A 16,587-nucleotide genomic window follows, 5' to 3' on the forward strand; every position below is an offset into this window, starting at 1 on the left:
ATACATGTCTTTCCTATTGATCCGTGCGTGTCGTTTGTTCCATATAAATTCAAATATTTTAGTTTGCAGGGACGTAAGAAAAGTGCGTGGAAGGGCTATGGGTAGTGTCTGTATGATATATAATATTTTTGGCAGAATACTCATCTTAATGGCACTGATCCTGCCTATCCAGGATAGAGGTTTTCTACGCCAGGAAGACGGGGTGGATACTATTGATGATTGAAGTGGTAGGAAATTTGTCTCGAATATTTGGGTAATCTTTGGGGTTAAAAATATCCCTAGATATTTCAATTTGCTTTTTTGCCACTTAAATGTACATATACGTGAGATAGGTATTAAATCCCCTTCTGGTATGTTTATGTTTAGGATTTCTGATTTATTCTGGTTGATAAGAAAGTTTGAAATCTTTCCAAATGCATCTAGCTGTTTCAATAATCCTGGTATAGATTGTCTGGGGTTCGTCAAGAAAAAGAGCACGTCATCTGCATATAGAAGCATCTTATGTTGATGTCCCCTAACCTCAACTCCCTCAATGTCTACCGTGTGTCTAACCTTAAGTGCAAGCATTTCTATTACGCAGGCAAACAGGAGCGGGGACAGCGGACATCCCTGCCTGGTTCCGTTAGATATCACAAATGGGGCTGATAGAGATCCGTTTACCCGGATTCTAGCTGTCGGACAATGGTACATTGCAAATACCCTATCTACAAATGTCTCGCCAAGGCCCATTCTCATAAGGACCACCCGGAGGAACTGCCAGTTGACCCGGTCGAACGCCTTTTCAGCATCCGTGGATATTACCACAGTCGGAACACCGCGGTTATTAACATAATCTATCAAATTAAGGGCTCGTACAGTGTTGTCTTTGGCTTCCCTTGTGGGAACGAAGCCCACCTGGTCAGCGTGGATTAAATTTGGGAGTAAGGCGTTCAACCGGGTCGCCAGCAGCTTGGCATATATTTTCACGTCGGTGTTCAATAGTGATATCGGTCTATAGTTCTCGACTCTCGAGTGGTCCTTACCTTCCTTTGGGATTAGTGTTATGTGTGCAGCGAGGGAATTGCTAAGGAATGGTTCTTTACCGGAAATGGAGTTAAAGAGGGTCAGCATGTGTGGGGCTAGAATCTTACTGTATTTTTTATAGTAGTAGTTAGTGAAGCCGTCTGGGCCAGGGGTTTTTCCGGTCGGTAGGTCTTTTATGGCCAATAGGAGTTCTCTCATATTGAAGGGGGAATTAAGGGATTCTTTTTGTTCCTGGGTGATCTGTGGTATGTCAAAGTCCTTGAGGAAAGATTCTATGAGGTTAATATTAGTTGCGTCAGTAGGGGGAACAGTTGGTAAGTTGTAGAGGGACTCATAGTATGTGCGAAATGTCTCTGATATGCTAGAAGTAGAGTATACCATGCCTTTCCCTGGTCCACTGATAGACATAATATATGAGCGGTGAGTCCGTCATTTCAATTTGCGTGCTAACAATCTACTACATCTGTTATCACTGTCATAATAAGTTTGTTGTAGTTTGAGTGCAAGTAGTTTGCAATCTCTGTCTAAAAGGGTGCCAACTATTTCCCTCTGCGTCTGTAAATCCTTTTTCAATGTTGTGTCTGTCGGTGTTTTTTTAAGTTTCTCCTCAGTCATAGTAATGTTATTCAGTGCGGTCTGTAGTGCGGTGCACTGTTGTTTATGGTTATGGGACTGTATGCTGATGAGATCCCCTCTAAGTGTGCTTTTATGTGCCTCCCATATAAGTCTAAAATCATCTATGGATGCTACATTTAGTTGAAAGTATTCCTGCAGACGATTCTCTATTTTTTCTTGGTACAGTGGGTGGTCTAATAAATTATTGTCTAATTTCCAAAGAAATGTGGAGTGTGGGGCTGAAGGCCATTCAATAGAACAGGTCACCATAGAGTGATCCGTCCAGCCTGTGGGGATTATCGCTGACCTTATTGCCATGGACAAGCAGGACACGTCTAAAAGGATGTAGTCTATGCGGGAAAATCGGGAGTGTGGAAAGGAGAAGAAGGTATATTGGCGGTCTACCGGGTGATGTATCCTCCAGGTGTCGTGTACTGCTAGGTCTCTAATATGTTGTTTGATTCTATAAAGAACCCGGTTTGGTGTTGAGGAGAGCCCAGTTGATGTGTCTAATGCTGTGTTGAGGGAGACATTAAGATCCCCTCCTAGTATCAGTAGACCCCTTTTAATCTCAAGTATGGCATCCGAAAGGCGTTTGAAAAAGATGTCCTGCTGGGTGTTAGGGGCATATACACAGGCCATTGTGACTATTGTGTTATAGAGTTTGCCAGTCAAGATTAAATATCTGCCCTCTCGATCTCGTGTTAAGCTAAATAGAGTAAAGGGTATACCCCGTTTAATTAAGATTCCCACCCCATTAGTTTTACTATGGTTCGATGCGAAGTATGCCTCTCCAAACTTGTAACTAAATGTTTTGGGTTCTTTCTTGTGAAGGAAGTGGGTTTCCTGCAGCATTATGATATCCCCCTTGTTATCTTTAAAATCCTTAATAGCTATACTTCTTTTGTTTGGGGAATTAAGGCCCTTAGCATTAACCGTTATGATGTGCAACTGCGCGTTATTGGGAGCCATTATATGTCAGTATGATCACGATCTGTCGCTTGGTAGTGGGGCTAGTGTCCAACTGTTGAGAATGGGGAGTAGTTGTCAGAGTGAGAAGCAATACCATATAAGTCAGTATGCAGGTATTAGAAGGAGTATGTGTGATTATGTAAGCACAATGTGTAAAACAAAAACAAACATCAAGGGTAACAACAACAAAAACAAAAGTTAACGAGTAAACATTAGAACATGTAAACACATCGCCGGAGCGGCTGAGGGATAGTCCCTCCGGCAAAACAGTTATCCTAATAGGATGTGGGGTCAGCCGGGTACTTAGGCCCAGGCAGATGTGGAATTATTTAACATCCATTGAAAGGATGATATAAATGGGTAATAGTAACATGGTTCATATATTTTTGCACAATGGGAATGGCCTGGTTATGACAGGTTAAAACTATACATATATAACGTAACTACTTCGTATAGTCACTAGAATTGTCCTTGTGGGCGGTTCAAGCAAATGAATGCCTATAGTTAAAATAAACAACAACAGATAATAAAGGCATGACAAGTAATTTTTACACCAATCTCACCCAACCATGGACCTTGGGAGACAATTAAGTCCTTCAATAATACATCATGAGTTCAGTCTGTCTTTCCTCTTCTTATAAGCAACTTTGTGCCATTGTGTCCCTGCCAAGAGATGTGGTGGTGAAGCTGTTTTGTCAGGAGGCTTCTCAGATAGTTGAGGCGGCTGGATTGACAGGCCCAAGCCCTTAGAGAAGGACTCCAGGTCTTGAGGCCCTCTGTAGGTGTGAATCTGGCCTTCCTTAGATACCATCAAACTAAAGGGAAACCCCCAGCGATACTTGATATCATTCTCTTGTAGTGCAGTGGTGATAAATCGGACGTCTCTTCTACGTTGTAGAGTGCTTGGGCATAGGTCTGGGTAAATTTGTAGGGTATGATCCAGATACATTATTTTCCTCAGTTGTCTCGATTTGGACCAGATTTCCTCCCTGTCAGTGAATCTCAGAAATTTAAGGATAACATCCCTAGGGGGTGCACCAGTTGGTGGAGGTGGGCGCAGAGCCCGATGTACTCTTTCCAGTTCCATATCAGGTATATCTGGGTCCCCCATCAGATGGTGAAAGAGGTTCTGCATATATTCTCTAAGTTCAGAGCTTTTTATTGACTCTGGTATACCCCTTACTCTTAAGTTAGACCGCCGACTGCGGTTTTCGAGATCCTCAATTCTTTCTTGCATTGTCTCTATTTGTGAGGATTGAACGTTGGCATGTGTTTCTAGGCTCCCCACCATTTCAGAGATGGTAGTTTGCATGTCTTCTACTTCCTCTACTCTGCACCCTAAGGCGTTTATGTCAGTTCTCATGGAGGTAAGCTCTTTGGTTATTAATGCCTTTAGTGAGGCAAAGTCCTCTTTTGATGGCAGGTTAGCAATGTCTTGTTTTAGTTGTGTAATATAAGAGGTAGCTATCTGTAATTCTGCAGCGCTTGATAAATCATGAGGGATCTCAGTAGTATTTGCAGTCTGATGTGCAGGGTTGGCTGCTGTGTCTGGCAGTTGAAAGAATGTGCTCACAGAAACTGGCACGTTGGTCTGGCTTTTCGTGAGCTTCTCCCCTTTATTCAAGCGTTTAGTCGTCATGTTTTACTTAAGTAATAGAGAGTGTTCAGCTGACCTGTATGCCCTTTCCCAGGGTTATTGTTTGGAGGAGGAGATATTAATAATTCAAGTTGTTAGTGATGCCCCATTAAAGGTTTACGGTCAGATGTGGTGTGCATTTGTGATGATTTACTGAGAGCAGGTTGTACACTCCACACCATGTTACGTTAATGCTATTCAGGGTCTTATGTCTTCGGATCGGTGCATTATGCCCTCCTCTCCTATCATAGTGAGGCCCATTTAATCATGCATGCGTTCGAGGTAACTTTTAAGTTTGTGGGCGTTATACTTCTTTTTCTGACGGTGCTAATATATAACATAAATGGCCCTTTATCCCACTGTGTGGTCGTTATGTGTTGTGGTTCATTTGTTTCAGCTTACCTCCATATATGAGCTGAGTCTGAGATGGGCTCCGGTGTCTGTGTCCGCATGGCTCGCACACGGCCCTTTCCAATATGGCGGCGGTCGTTTTTCCTTTGCGGCTAAGTAACGGTCCGTTTTTAGCTAAGTCGCATGTCAAATTGCCTTCATGCCATAGCGGTTAGTGTCCCCACATATTTAGGCGCCTGTGTACCACTTTGTAAGGCGATTCTTGCAGGTATATAGTCCTGGGTCTTTTTCCCCAGCACGGAGCTGATTCACGCTGCGGCCATTTGCCTGCACGGCCGAACTCCGCCCCTTTTTATTTTTATTTTTATATAATATCACATTTGATATATATTTTTTATACAATTTATAAATTATTTAATTAAAAGATATATTTTGTGGGCAATATGTTGCTTTTCAAAAGCGTTTTGACACATCCAAATAAAAGTTATGCACTGTCACTTTAAATCATTTTTAGGATTAGTACATTTACTGTTGTATATATACACGTATAGTTTAGAGGCACTATTTTATTCCTAATTGTTTGAAATAATATTCCTAACTGTTTGATATAATATTGTCACAAGTATTGTTCCATTTTGGTAATATGTCTGATTGATCTTTGCAATAACCAATGAAAATTCATCTTAGGGTTTAAATACTAACCCTCTGATCTCATCTGGAGCTTGACAAAGGCCCGGAACGGGCTGAAACGCGTTGCTCCTATTGCTGTCTTATTCAGTCCCTTGTAGGCATCCATACTGAGAAGAATCTGTCCAAGGCCGCTGGAAACACTGTATCACTATTGTGGCAATTGATTCAGCTTGCAATCACACAGATCGGGATACGCCTGAAGGGGAGAATATCGCTTCTAAACAAGAAACTCAGGTGTAAGTAAAAGTGAAAACCTTTTGCTTGGTTCTTTTTCTTTGTTTGATTTGAATATCTCTATGTTCCAGCTCCTATCTTGATCTGATGAAAACCCAGCACTACCAGTCATCTGGCTTCCGATTTGGACTCCAGCTTCAGATCGACTCATAGATACTGCACTTGTTATCCCTACATCAGTTCATTTGGGACATTCAGTTTATTTATAATTTGTCATTTGTTTCATTTTATTGTTTTTTATCTGTTTATATATACGTCTGATCAGCGTATTTTCTGTATATTAATAAATTGTGTATTTTGATACATTTTAAACTTGAGATCTTATTTTATCTTTTGATTTGCAACATATTGGGACTGTTTGATATATATTTTTGTACCTGGTTTTAGCTTATTAGCGCTGTGGGTAGACTAGAGTTATCTACTACTTGCTAGTAGTTTTCTCATTAGCCTTAATGCTAACTAATACCCAGACATGACAAGGTTAATATTGTGAAGCATACTCAAACATAAAGCACAACTGTCAAAAAAAACCTCCTTCTATAGCGAAAGTTTGATTAATTTTAATCTGACTGTTGAAAATAGTGACAATTAGACCACCCTGGAAAGCAACTAAAAAAGAGGGGCACTTTCGCCATGGGCACAGTCCCTCTTTTTTAGTTGCTTTCCAGGATGGTCTAATTATACTTCATGAATGAAAGTCCCCTTTATTTGTTTCAATAGTCAATCCTAGCGTTTGTACAATGCTAGGAATGACTTTCACTTTAAGTTTTATCAAAATCATTTCTTACTATTTTCTTACAAGAGTAAAGCTCTTTCTCTGTTGTTCAACATTTGTTGCATTTTGTAAAAATTGTTACATATCAGCCTGATACTCTTGTGTTCAGCAGCCTGCCAATTTGTCCAATGTAATACAGCTGCATGAATATAATTTTTGGTATTGAATTCACCTATCCCTCGAATCTTTTTGTGTTAGTGCTGCTTACCTTTGTCAGCAGGAAGTAGACTTTCTGGTTTCAGCTATAGCTATGGCAAAGACTCCTGAACCTATGATGCTTAAAGGGACATGAAACCCAATTTTTTTCTTTCATGATTTAGAAAGAGCATGCAGTTTTAAACAACTTTCTAATTTACTTCTATTATCTAATTTGCTTCATTCTCTTGATATTCTTAGCTGAAAAGCATATCTAGATAGGCTCAGTAGCTGCTAATTGGTTGCTGCACATAGATGCCTCGTGTGATTGGCTCTCCCATGTGCATTGCTCTTTCTTCAACAAAGGATATCTAAAAAATGAAGAAAATTAGATAATAGAAGTAAATTGGAAAGTTGTTTAACCCCTTAATGACCGAGGACGTGCAGGGTACGTCCTCAGAAAAAAGGCTGTTAACGCCTGAGAACGTACCCTGCACGTCCTCGGTGTGGAAAGCAGCTGGAAGCGATCCTGCTCGCTTCCAGCTGCTTTCCGGTTATTGCAGTGATGCCTCGATATGGAGGCATCCTGCAATAACCTTCTACGGCCATCCGATGCAGAGAGAGCCACTCTGTGGCCCTCTCTGCACCGGACATCGATGGCCGGTATCGTTGGTGGGTGGGAGCCGGTGTGGGAGGTGGGTGGCGGCCATCGATGGCCCTGGTCATGTGGAGGGGGGCGGGGGAGTCCGGGGGCACGCGCGGGCGCGCGCACGTGCATGAGGGGGCGGGGGCGGGCGTGTGCACGGGGAGGGAGCGGGTGGGAACCGCTACACTACAGAAAAATGTGTCCCAAAACAAAATAAAAGTGGGACCTAGAATGTAAAAAAAAAAACTTTAGGTGTCATTTATGTGGTGGGGGTTGGTCCGTGGGGGGAAGCTACACTACAGAAAAAGATAAAAAAAAATAAACATTTGTTTGTGTGCAAACTGGGTACTGGCAGACAGCTGCCAGTACCCAAGATGGCCCCGAATAAGGCAGAGGGGGAGGCTTAGAGAGCTGTTTTGGGGGGATCAGGGAGGTTGGGGGCTAAGGGGGGATCATAAACACAGCATATGTAAATATGCTTTTTTTTTTTTCTTTTAAAAAAAAAACTAAAAAAAACTTTTATTTTAGTACTGGCAGACTTTCTGCCAGTCCTTAAGATGGCAGGGACAATTGTGGAGTGGGGGAGGGAAGGGAGCTGTTTGGGAGGGATCAGGGGGTGGGATATGTCAGGTGGGAGGCTGATATCTACACTAAAGCTATAATTAACCCTGCAAGCTCCCTACAAACTACCTAATTAACCCCTTCACTGCTAGCCATAATACACGTGTGATGCGCAGCAGCATTTAGCGACTTTCTAATTACCAAAAAGCAACGCCAAAGTCATATATGTCTGCTATTTCTGAACAAAGGACATCCCAGAGAAGCATTTACAACCATTTGTGCCATAATTGCACAAGCTGTTTGTAAATAATTTCAGTGAGAAACCTAAAATTGTGAAAAAATTAACGTTTTTTTTAATTTGATCGCATTTGGCAGTGAAATGGTGGCATGAAATATACCAAAATGGGCCTAGATCAATACTTGGGGTTGTCTACTACACTACACTAAAGCTAAAATTAACCCTAGAAGCTTTCTACATGCTCCCTAATTAACCCCTTCACTGCTGGGCATAATACACGTATTGTGCGCAGTGGCATTTAGCAGCCTTCTAATTACCAAAAAGCAAAGCCAAAGCCATATATGTCTGCTATTTCTGAACAAAGGGGATCCCAGAGAAGCATTTACAACCATTTATTCTATAATTGCATAAGTTGTTTGTAAATAATTTCAGTGAGAAACCTAAAGTTTGTGAAAAAATTTGTGAAAAAGTGAACAATTTTTTTTATTTGATCGCATTTGGCGGTGAAATGGTGGCATGAAATATACCAAAATGGGCCTAGATCAATACTTTGGGATGTCTTCTAAAAAAAAATATACACATGTCAATTGATATTCAGGGATTACTGAAAGATATTAGTGTTCCAATGTAACTAGCGCTAATTTTGAAAAAAAGTGGTTTTGAAATAGCAAAGTGCTACTTGTATTTATGGCCCTAAAACTTGCAAAAAAAGCAAAGAACATGTAAACATTGGGTATTTCTAAACTCAGGACAAAATTTAGAAACTATTTAGCATGGGTGTTTTTTGGTGGTTGTAGATGTGTAACAGATTTTGGGGGTCAAAGTTAGAAAAAGTGTGTTTTTTTTCCATTTTTTCCTCATATTTTATAATGTTTTTTATAGTAAATTATAAGATATGATGAAAATAATGGTATCTTTAGAAAGTCCATGTAATGACGAGAAAAACGGTATATAATATGTGTGGGTACAGTAAATGAGTAAGAGGAAAATTACAGCTAAACACAAACACCGCAAAAATGTAAAAATAGCCTTGGTCCCAAACGGACAGAAAATTAAAAAGTGCTGCGGTCATTAAGGGGTTAAAATTGTATTCTCTATCTGAATCATGAAAGAAAAACATTGGGTTTAGTGTCCCTTTAAGCCTTTGATTCCCACTTTGTCATCTGTGAAAGGTTCTTCTCGACCACATTTTGTTCCGAGTTCTGTTGATGTGCTTGCTGGGAACTCTAAGACTAAAACTAAACCTAAATCTGAAAAATCTAAGTTACCTAAGGGTATGGTTATGGCATTGGGAGAGAACCCCCTTAATTGTTTCTGTTTAGTAGGTCTTTTTCTTTTTTGTGAATGTTTTTAAAAATTGCTTCTCTGAATGTTAGAAATATTTTCACTGTTTGCATTTTTTTATATTGTAGCAAAAATAAATGCTAATATTTTTGTTTTGCAGGAGAGAAATGTCTTGGACTTTGGTTCAATCTGTTTGGTCTTATTCTTTAGATAGATGTGTGGGGGTGTTTTGTTTGTGGGTGGGGTCTCATATTATTAGGACAGAACATATTGTTTAGGGAAGCATTTTATTAGTTATTTTTTAGTTTGGGGTGTACTATAGATAGGTTGTTAAATGTTTATGCCTATCCAAACAAAGCTGATAGGATTGTTCTTTTATCTAAGTTGGGTTTATTTTTGGGTGGGAGGGATTATACAATTGTTACTGAGGATTTTTATTGTGTGCTGTAGGAGGAAGATAGTGTGGGTTTGGCTGATAGGACTAAATCTAGTAAGGATCTGTTGGATATTGTAAAGACTTTTGGTTTAAAAGATGCTTTCAGATCTGCAAATTGACTTGGTGATAAATTTACTTTTTACCTTTTTAATAGGTTTTTAATAGGTTGATGACATACACTGTAATAATTGTATACAACGCTACATAATAACTGTGTTATAATCTTGACGTTCTGGACAGTATATTATCTAAACGTATAATTCATTCATTCCACTATCATAGTTTAATGATACTGGGTTACTCTTCAAAGTCAAAATCATATGGTAGCCACTAATATTAAGCAGATACCTTATCTACGTGTTTGAATTAAACCATATGGTAATATCTATTTTCATCAGTGGTGTTAGTTCACCATATATGCCAACCCTTGAGGCACAAACTTATATTTTGGATACAATTGTACATCAGCACTTAATTACTGGGTATTAAATAAGCCTTTTTTCTTATATATCCGCATACTATATATACGGGTATATAACTCTGTATACTCTATACTTAGTCAATCGCTTTTATACCACTCAGGAGTATTATCTTGTTACATGATATAGTGTTAACCCTCTACTATCATTGACGCACTAAACTCTCGCCATTTACCTGTCTTTAATAGTTATCTAACACTGGGATCACATATATCCAGGATAAGATACCTATAGTGAAACGCTATTCAGAGTATACTAAGAGTTGCTACAACCAATAATTCTATTTATTGCTAATAGTGCCCATCATCTGCCCTACTTACATTAATATCATGATCCATTATATTATCTAACCTTGGAGGCAATGATTCTAACTCACTCAGTAATATACATACATTGACACGGATCAGTGTTTATATATATAAAAGTAGTATCATTATAGATATATATTCCTCGTTTGAAAGAAGGCACTCACTGGTCTTAGAAAAAAACAATTTTTAATTTTTCAATTCATCCAATAAATGTCAAAAGCAAGTTCATCCATAACGTTTCGATGTCGTTATGACACCTTTGTCAAATGATCTTCCAAAATCAATATCTCAGAACCATCATGTCCCCAAAGTAGAAAAAATCGCTAACACTATACACCTAATACCCACCTTATATACAAACATTTTAAAATGTTCCCGCTCGGCAAATCACCACCTTCACCTCCGACGTCATCACGCTCAAACGTGAGCGAGATGCGTCAGTCGGATCCGATTGGCTACAGGTTCCCCTGGTAACTGTATATACACAACCTATAATCCGTACTCCACATCCGCCCCCACGCAAAGGCGTGATTTTGACATATCAGTATGGGCTGATTGGCTACCGGTTACCATGGAAACCTTAGAAACAAACAAACGTGCCGTGTAAGCCCGAAGTCGAAAGTGTATGCGTGTGAGTGTCAGTTCAATCTCCCGCTCAAAATTAAAATGCGGTCTTATAAGGCACAACAGTGCTCTAATATTTCAGACCCATCAAGTTATTTTTATTATTACTGACCGACACTACACCAGCATATAACACCTGAGACTAAAGGACTACTTTTCAGTGAATAAAAACAACAAAACTATTTTGCAACATAACCTATTCCAAAAATTTGCATTCCTATATAATATTGTTAACACTTCATTCTCTAATGAACTTATTCAAAATCCTAGGTTTGCACAAATTACTCTTATACTGTATATAATTATCATATATATTGTTACCACCCTCCTTCATGCCTCTTGAAGTGAATAGAAACCAGTGTGTACCCACTAGAATGAAAATTCATGTAGGATCCTGGTACTTATTGTTGCATATAGGAGTGGTAAATTGAGATGTGTCTGTAGTCAGTCTATGGGTTATTTAGTGTAAAACGGTCCAAAGTCCAGATAGGTGTTCAGTCCCTTGGGTATTACAGTGTCCAACAAATGAATCCATTTAGTCTCTCTCTGAAGAAGTCAATTTGCTCTATTACCACCCCTGGGTAATGGTGGGATGTGATCAATAACCATAGTTTTCATGCTAGAAACACTATGGCCTAGATTTGGAGTTTGGCGGTAGCCGTGAAAACCAGCGTTAGAGGCTCCTAACGCTGGTTTTAGGCTAACTCCGGTATTTGGAGTCACTCAAAAAAGGGTCTAACGCTCACTTTTCTGCCGCGACTTTTCCATACCGCAGATCCCCTTACGTAAATTGCGTATTCTATCTTTTCAATGGGATTTTTCTAACTCCAGTATTTAGAGTCGTGGCTGAAGTGAGCGTTAGAAATCTAACGACAAAACTCCAGCCGCAGGAAAAAAGTCAGTAGTTAAGAGCTTTCTGGGCTAACGCCGGTTCATAAAGCTCTTAACTACTGTACTCTAAAGTACACTAACACCCATAAACTACCTATGTACCCCTAAACCGAGGTCCCCCCACATCGCCGCCACTCGATGAATTTTTTTTAACCCCTAATCTGCCGACCGCCACCTACGTTATACTTATGTACCCCTAATCTGCTGCCCCTAACACCGCCGACCCCTGTATTATATTTATTAACCCCTAATCTGCCCCCCACAACGTCGCCGCCAGCTACCTACAATAATGAACCCCTAATCTGCCGACCGCAAAGCGCCGCCACCTACATTATAGCTATGTACCCCTAATCTGCTGCCCCTAACACCACCGACCCCTATATTATATTTATGAACCCCTAATCTGCCCCCCTCAACGTCGCCTCCACCTGCCTACACTTATTAACCCCTAATCTGCCGAGCGGACCGCACCGCTACTATAATAAAGTTATTAACCCCTAATCCGCCTCACTAACCCTATAATAAATAGTATTAACCCCTAATCTGCCCTCCCTAACATCGCCGACACCTAACTTCAATTATTAACCCCTAATCTGCCGACCGGAGCTCACCGCTATTCTAATAAATGTATTAACCCCTAAAGCTAAGTCTAACCCTAACACTAACACCCCCCTAAATTAAATATAATTTTAATCTAATGAAATTAATTAACTCTTATTAAATAAATTATTCCTATTTAAAGATAAATACTTACCTGTAAAATAAATCCTAATATAGCTACAATATAAATTATAATTACATTGTAGCTATTTAAGGATTAATATTTATTTTACAGGCAACTTTGTAATTATTTTAACCATGTACAATAGCTATTAAATAGTTAAGAACTATTTAATAGCTACCTAGTTAAAATAATTACAAAATTACCTGTAAAATAAATCCTAACCTAAGTTACAATTAAACCTAACACTATACTATCATTAAATTAATTAAATAAAATACCTACAATTACCTACAATTAAACCTAACACTACACTATCAATACATTAATTAAATACAATATCTACAAATAACTACAATAAAATAAACTAACTAAAGTACAAAAAATAAAAAAGAACTGTTACAAAAAATAAAAAAATATTTACAAACATAAGAAAAATATTACAACAATTTTAAACTAATTACACCTACTCTAAGCCCCCTAATAAAATAACAAAGACCCCCAAAATAAAAAATGCCCTACCCTATTCTAAATTAATAAAGTTCAAAGCTCTTTTACCTTACCAGCCCTGAACAGGGCCCTTTGCGGGGCATGCCCCAAGAAGTTCAGCTCTTTTGCCTGTAAAAAAAACCCATACAATACCCCCCCCAACATTACAACCCACCACCCACATACCCCTAATCTAACCCAAACCCCCCTTAAATAAACCTAACACTAAGCCCCTGAAGATCATCCTACCTTGTCTTCACCTCACCAGGTATCACCGATCCGTCCTGTCTCCAAAATCTTCATCCAACCCAAGTGGGGGCTGGCGATCTATCATCCGGTGGCTGAAGAGGTCCAGAAGAGGCTCCAAAGTCTTCATCCTATCCGGGAAGAAGAGGCGATCTGGACCGACAACCATCTTGATCCAAGCGGCATCTTCTATCTTCATCCGATGACGACCGGCTCCATCCTGAAGACCTCCACCGCGGACCCATCTTCATCCGGCGACGTCCAACTGAAGAATGGCATCCCTCGAATTCTGATTGGCTGATAGGATTCTATCAGCCAATCGGAATTAAGGTAGGAATATTCTGATTGGCTGATGGAATCAGCCAATCAGAATCAAGTTCAATCCGATTGGCTGATCCAATCAGCCAATCAGATTGAGCTCGCATTCTATTGGCTGTTCCGATCAGCCAATAGAATGCGAGCTCAATCTGATTGGCTGATTGGATCAGCCAAACGGATTGAACTTGATTCTGATTGGCTGATTCCATCAGCCAATCAGAATATTCCTACCTTAATTCCGATTGGCTGATAGAATCCTATCAGCGAATCGGAATTCGAGGGATGCCATCTTGGATGACGTCCCTTAAAGGAACCGTCATTCTTCAGTTGGACGTCGCCGGAAGAAGATGGGTCCGCGGTGGAGGTCTTCAGGATGGAGCCGGTCGTCATCGGATAAAGATAGAAGATGCCGCTTGGATCAAGATGGTTTGCCGGTCCGGATCGCCTCTTCTTCCCGGATAGGATGAAGACTTTGGAGCCTCTTCTGGACCTCTTCAGCCACCGGATGATGGATCGCCAGCCCCCGCTTGGGTTGGATGAAGATTTTGGAGCCAGGACGGATCGGTGATACCTGGTGAGGTGAAGACAAAGTAGGATGATCTTCAGGGGCTTAGTGTTAGGTTTATTTAAGGGGGGTTTGGGTTAGATTAGGGGTATGTGGGTGGTGGGTTGTAATGTTGGGGGGGGTATTGTATGTTTTTTTTTTACAGGCAAAAGAGCTGAACTTCTTGGGGCATGCCCCGCAAAGGGCCCTGTTCAGGGCTGGTAAGGTAAAAGAGCTTTGAACTTTAGTAATTTAGAATAGGGTAGGGCATTTTTTATTTTGGGGGTCTTTGTTATTTTATTAGGGGGCTTAGAGTAGGTGTAATTAGTTTAAAATTGTTGTAATATTTTTCTTATGTTTGTAGATATTTTTTTATTTTTTGTAACTTAGTTCTTTTTTATTTTTTGTACTTTAGTTAGTTTATTTCATTGTAGTTATTTGTAGATATTGTATTTAATTAATTTATTGATAGTGTAGTGTTAGGTTTAATTGTAGGTAATTGTAGGTATTTTATTCAATTAATTTAATGATAGTATAGTGTTAGGTTTAATTATAACTTAGGTTAGGATTTATTTTACAGGTAACGTTGTAATTATTTTAACTAGGTAACTATTAAATAGTTCTTAACTATTTAATAGCTATTGTACCTGGTTAAAATAAATACAAAGTTACCTGTAAAATAAATATTAATCCTAAAATAGCTACAATGTAATTATAATTTATTTTGTAGCTATATTAGGATTTATTTTACAGGTAAGTATTTATCTTTAAATAGGAATAATTTATTTAATAAGAGTTAATTAATTTCGTTAGATTAAAATTATATTTAACTTAGGGGGGTGTTAGTGTTAGGGTTAGACTTAGCTTTAGGGGTTAATACATTTATTAGAATAGCGGTGAGCTCCGGTCGGCAGATTAGGAGTTAATAAGTGTAGGCAGGTGGAGGCGACGTTGTGGGGAGCAGATTAGGGGTTAATAAATATAATATAGGGGTCGGCGGTGTTAGGGGCAGCAGATTAGGGGTACATAGGGATAATGTAAGTAGCGGCGGTTTACGGAGCGGCAGATTAGGGGTTAAAAAAAATATGCAGGGGTCAGCGATAGCGGGGGCGGCAGAATAGGGGTTAATAAGTGTAAGGTTAGGGGTGTTTAGACTCGGGGTACATGTTAGAGTGTTAGGTGCAGATGTAGGAAGTGTTTACGTATAGCAAACAATGGGGCTGCGTTAAGAGCTGAACGCGGCTTTTTTGCAGGTGTTAGGTTTTTTTTCAGCTCAAACAGCCCCATTGTTTCTTATGGGGGTGTAAGGACAGGGTTAACCTTAGCAACTTATTTAAATGCAAGACTGGAACCTTTCCTTTAAATATGTGTTTGTTACACCAGTGAAGCAGGATGAATGATCAGGTAGTGCTTCTCTGGTGGTTATTTTAATTTATGCCAGGAAGGGAGACAGCTCAGGTACTGCTTGAGCTGTGATCGTCTTTTAGGCAATATGTAAAATTGAGCAGGAATTCTACTGTTAAGTAGTGGAAGTAGTTACTGAAAATATATATAGTCAATTTAGTTCACAAGTAGGAGCAAATATCAAGATGTGTAAATGAGAGTCTGACCTGATACCTGGAGCGGTAACTTCCTCTTACTCCATGCTGAGAGTTGCAGCGTGTGTCTTAGTGGGAGAGCTGCTTGTCGGCGGTAGCTGATGACGTAGTGCGCTTCAGAGGGCTCAGCAGAGAGAACGCTACAGCGCCGGTTTACTGGAGGAAGAAGCAGGAAACTGAAACCAGACTTTCAATTACCTCGTAAGTCAGATGCTCCTGTCAGATAGTTGCTTTGATGAACAAAGTGTATTGAGAATAGCAGTTAGCGGTGTGCAGGTAACTTCAAATCCCCAGCTGAGAGGAAAGGCCTTTTCAGGCAGTTTAGGAGAGAAGTCAATAGGCAGTACTCCTACCGAACACTTGGGCGAGGTTCATGGCCTGGGATGATCCGGGTTCCGTCGGTGGAAAAGAGAGATGAGACGGGGAGCGGAGATATTCGAAGCCGGCTCCCAGGAATCATCCTCATGCCCCAAACCCTTCCAGTGTATCAAGTAAAACAGATTCTCATGACGGAGTCTAGAATCCAAGATGCTGTGTACCTCGTAATCGATATCAGAAGCAAGAGCAGGTATGGTAGCATCAGGAACAGAACCAGATACAGGCATGTGACAAGGTTTAATCAAAGACACATGAAAGGTAGGATGTATCTTAAAAGTGGGAGGTAGTTGCAATGTGACGGTAGTGAGGCCATTGACTTGAATGATAGGGTAAGGTCCCAAAAAGAGTTTACCCAATTTCTTGCAGGGATACGGTATCCTAAGGTTTTTTGTAGA

Source organism: Bombina bombina, chromosome 11 (genome assembly GCF_027579735.1).
Source record: "Bombina bombina isolate aBomBom1 chromosome 11, aBomBom1.pri, whole genome shotgun sequence".
Lineage (NCBI taxonomy): Eukaryota > Metazoa > Chordata > Amphibia > Anura > Bombinatoridae > Bombina > Bombina bombina.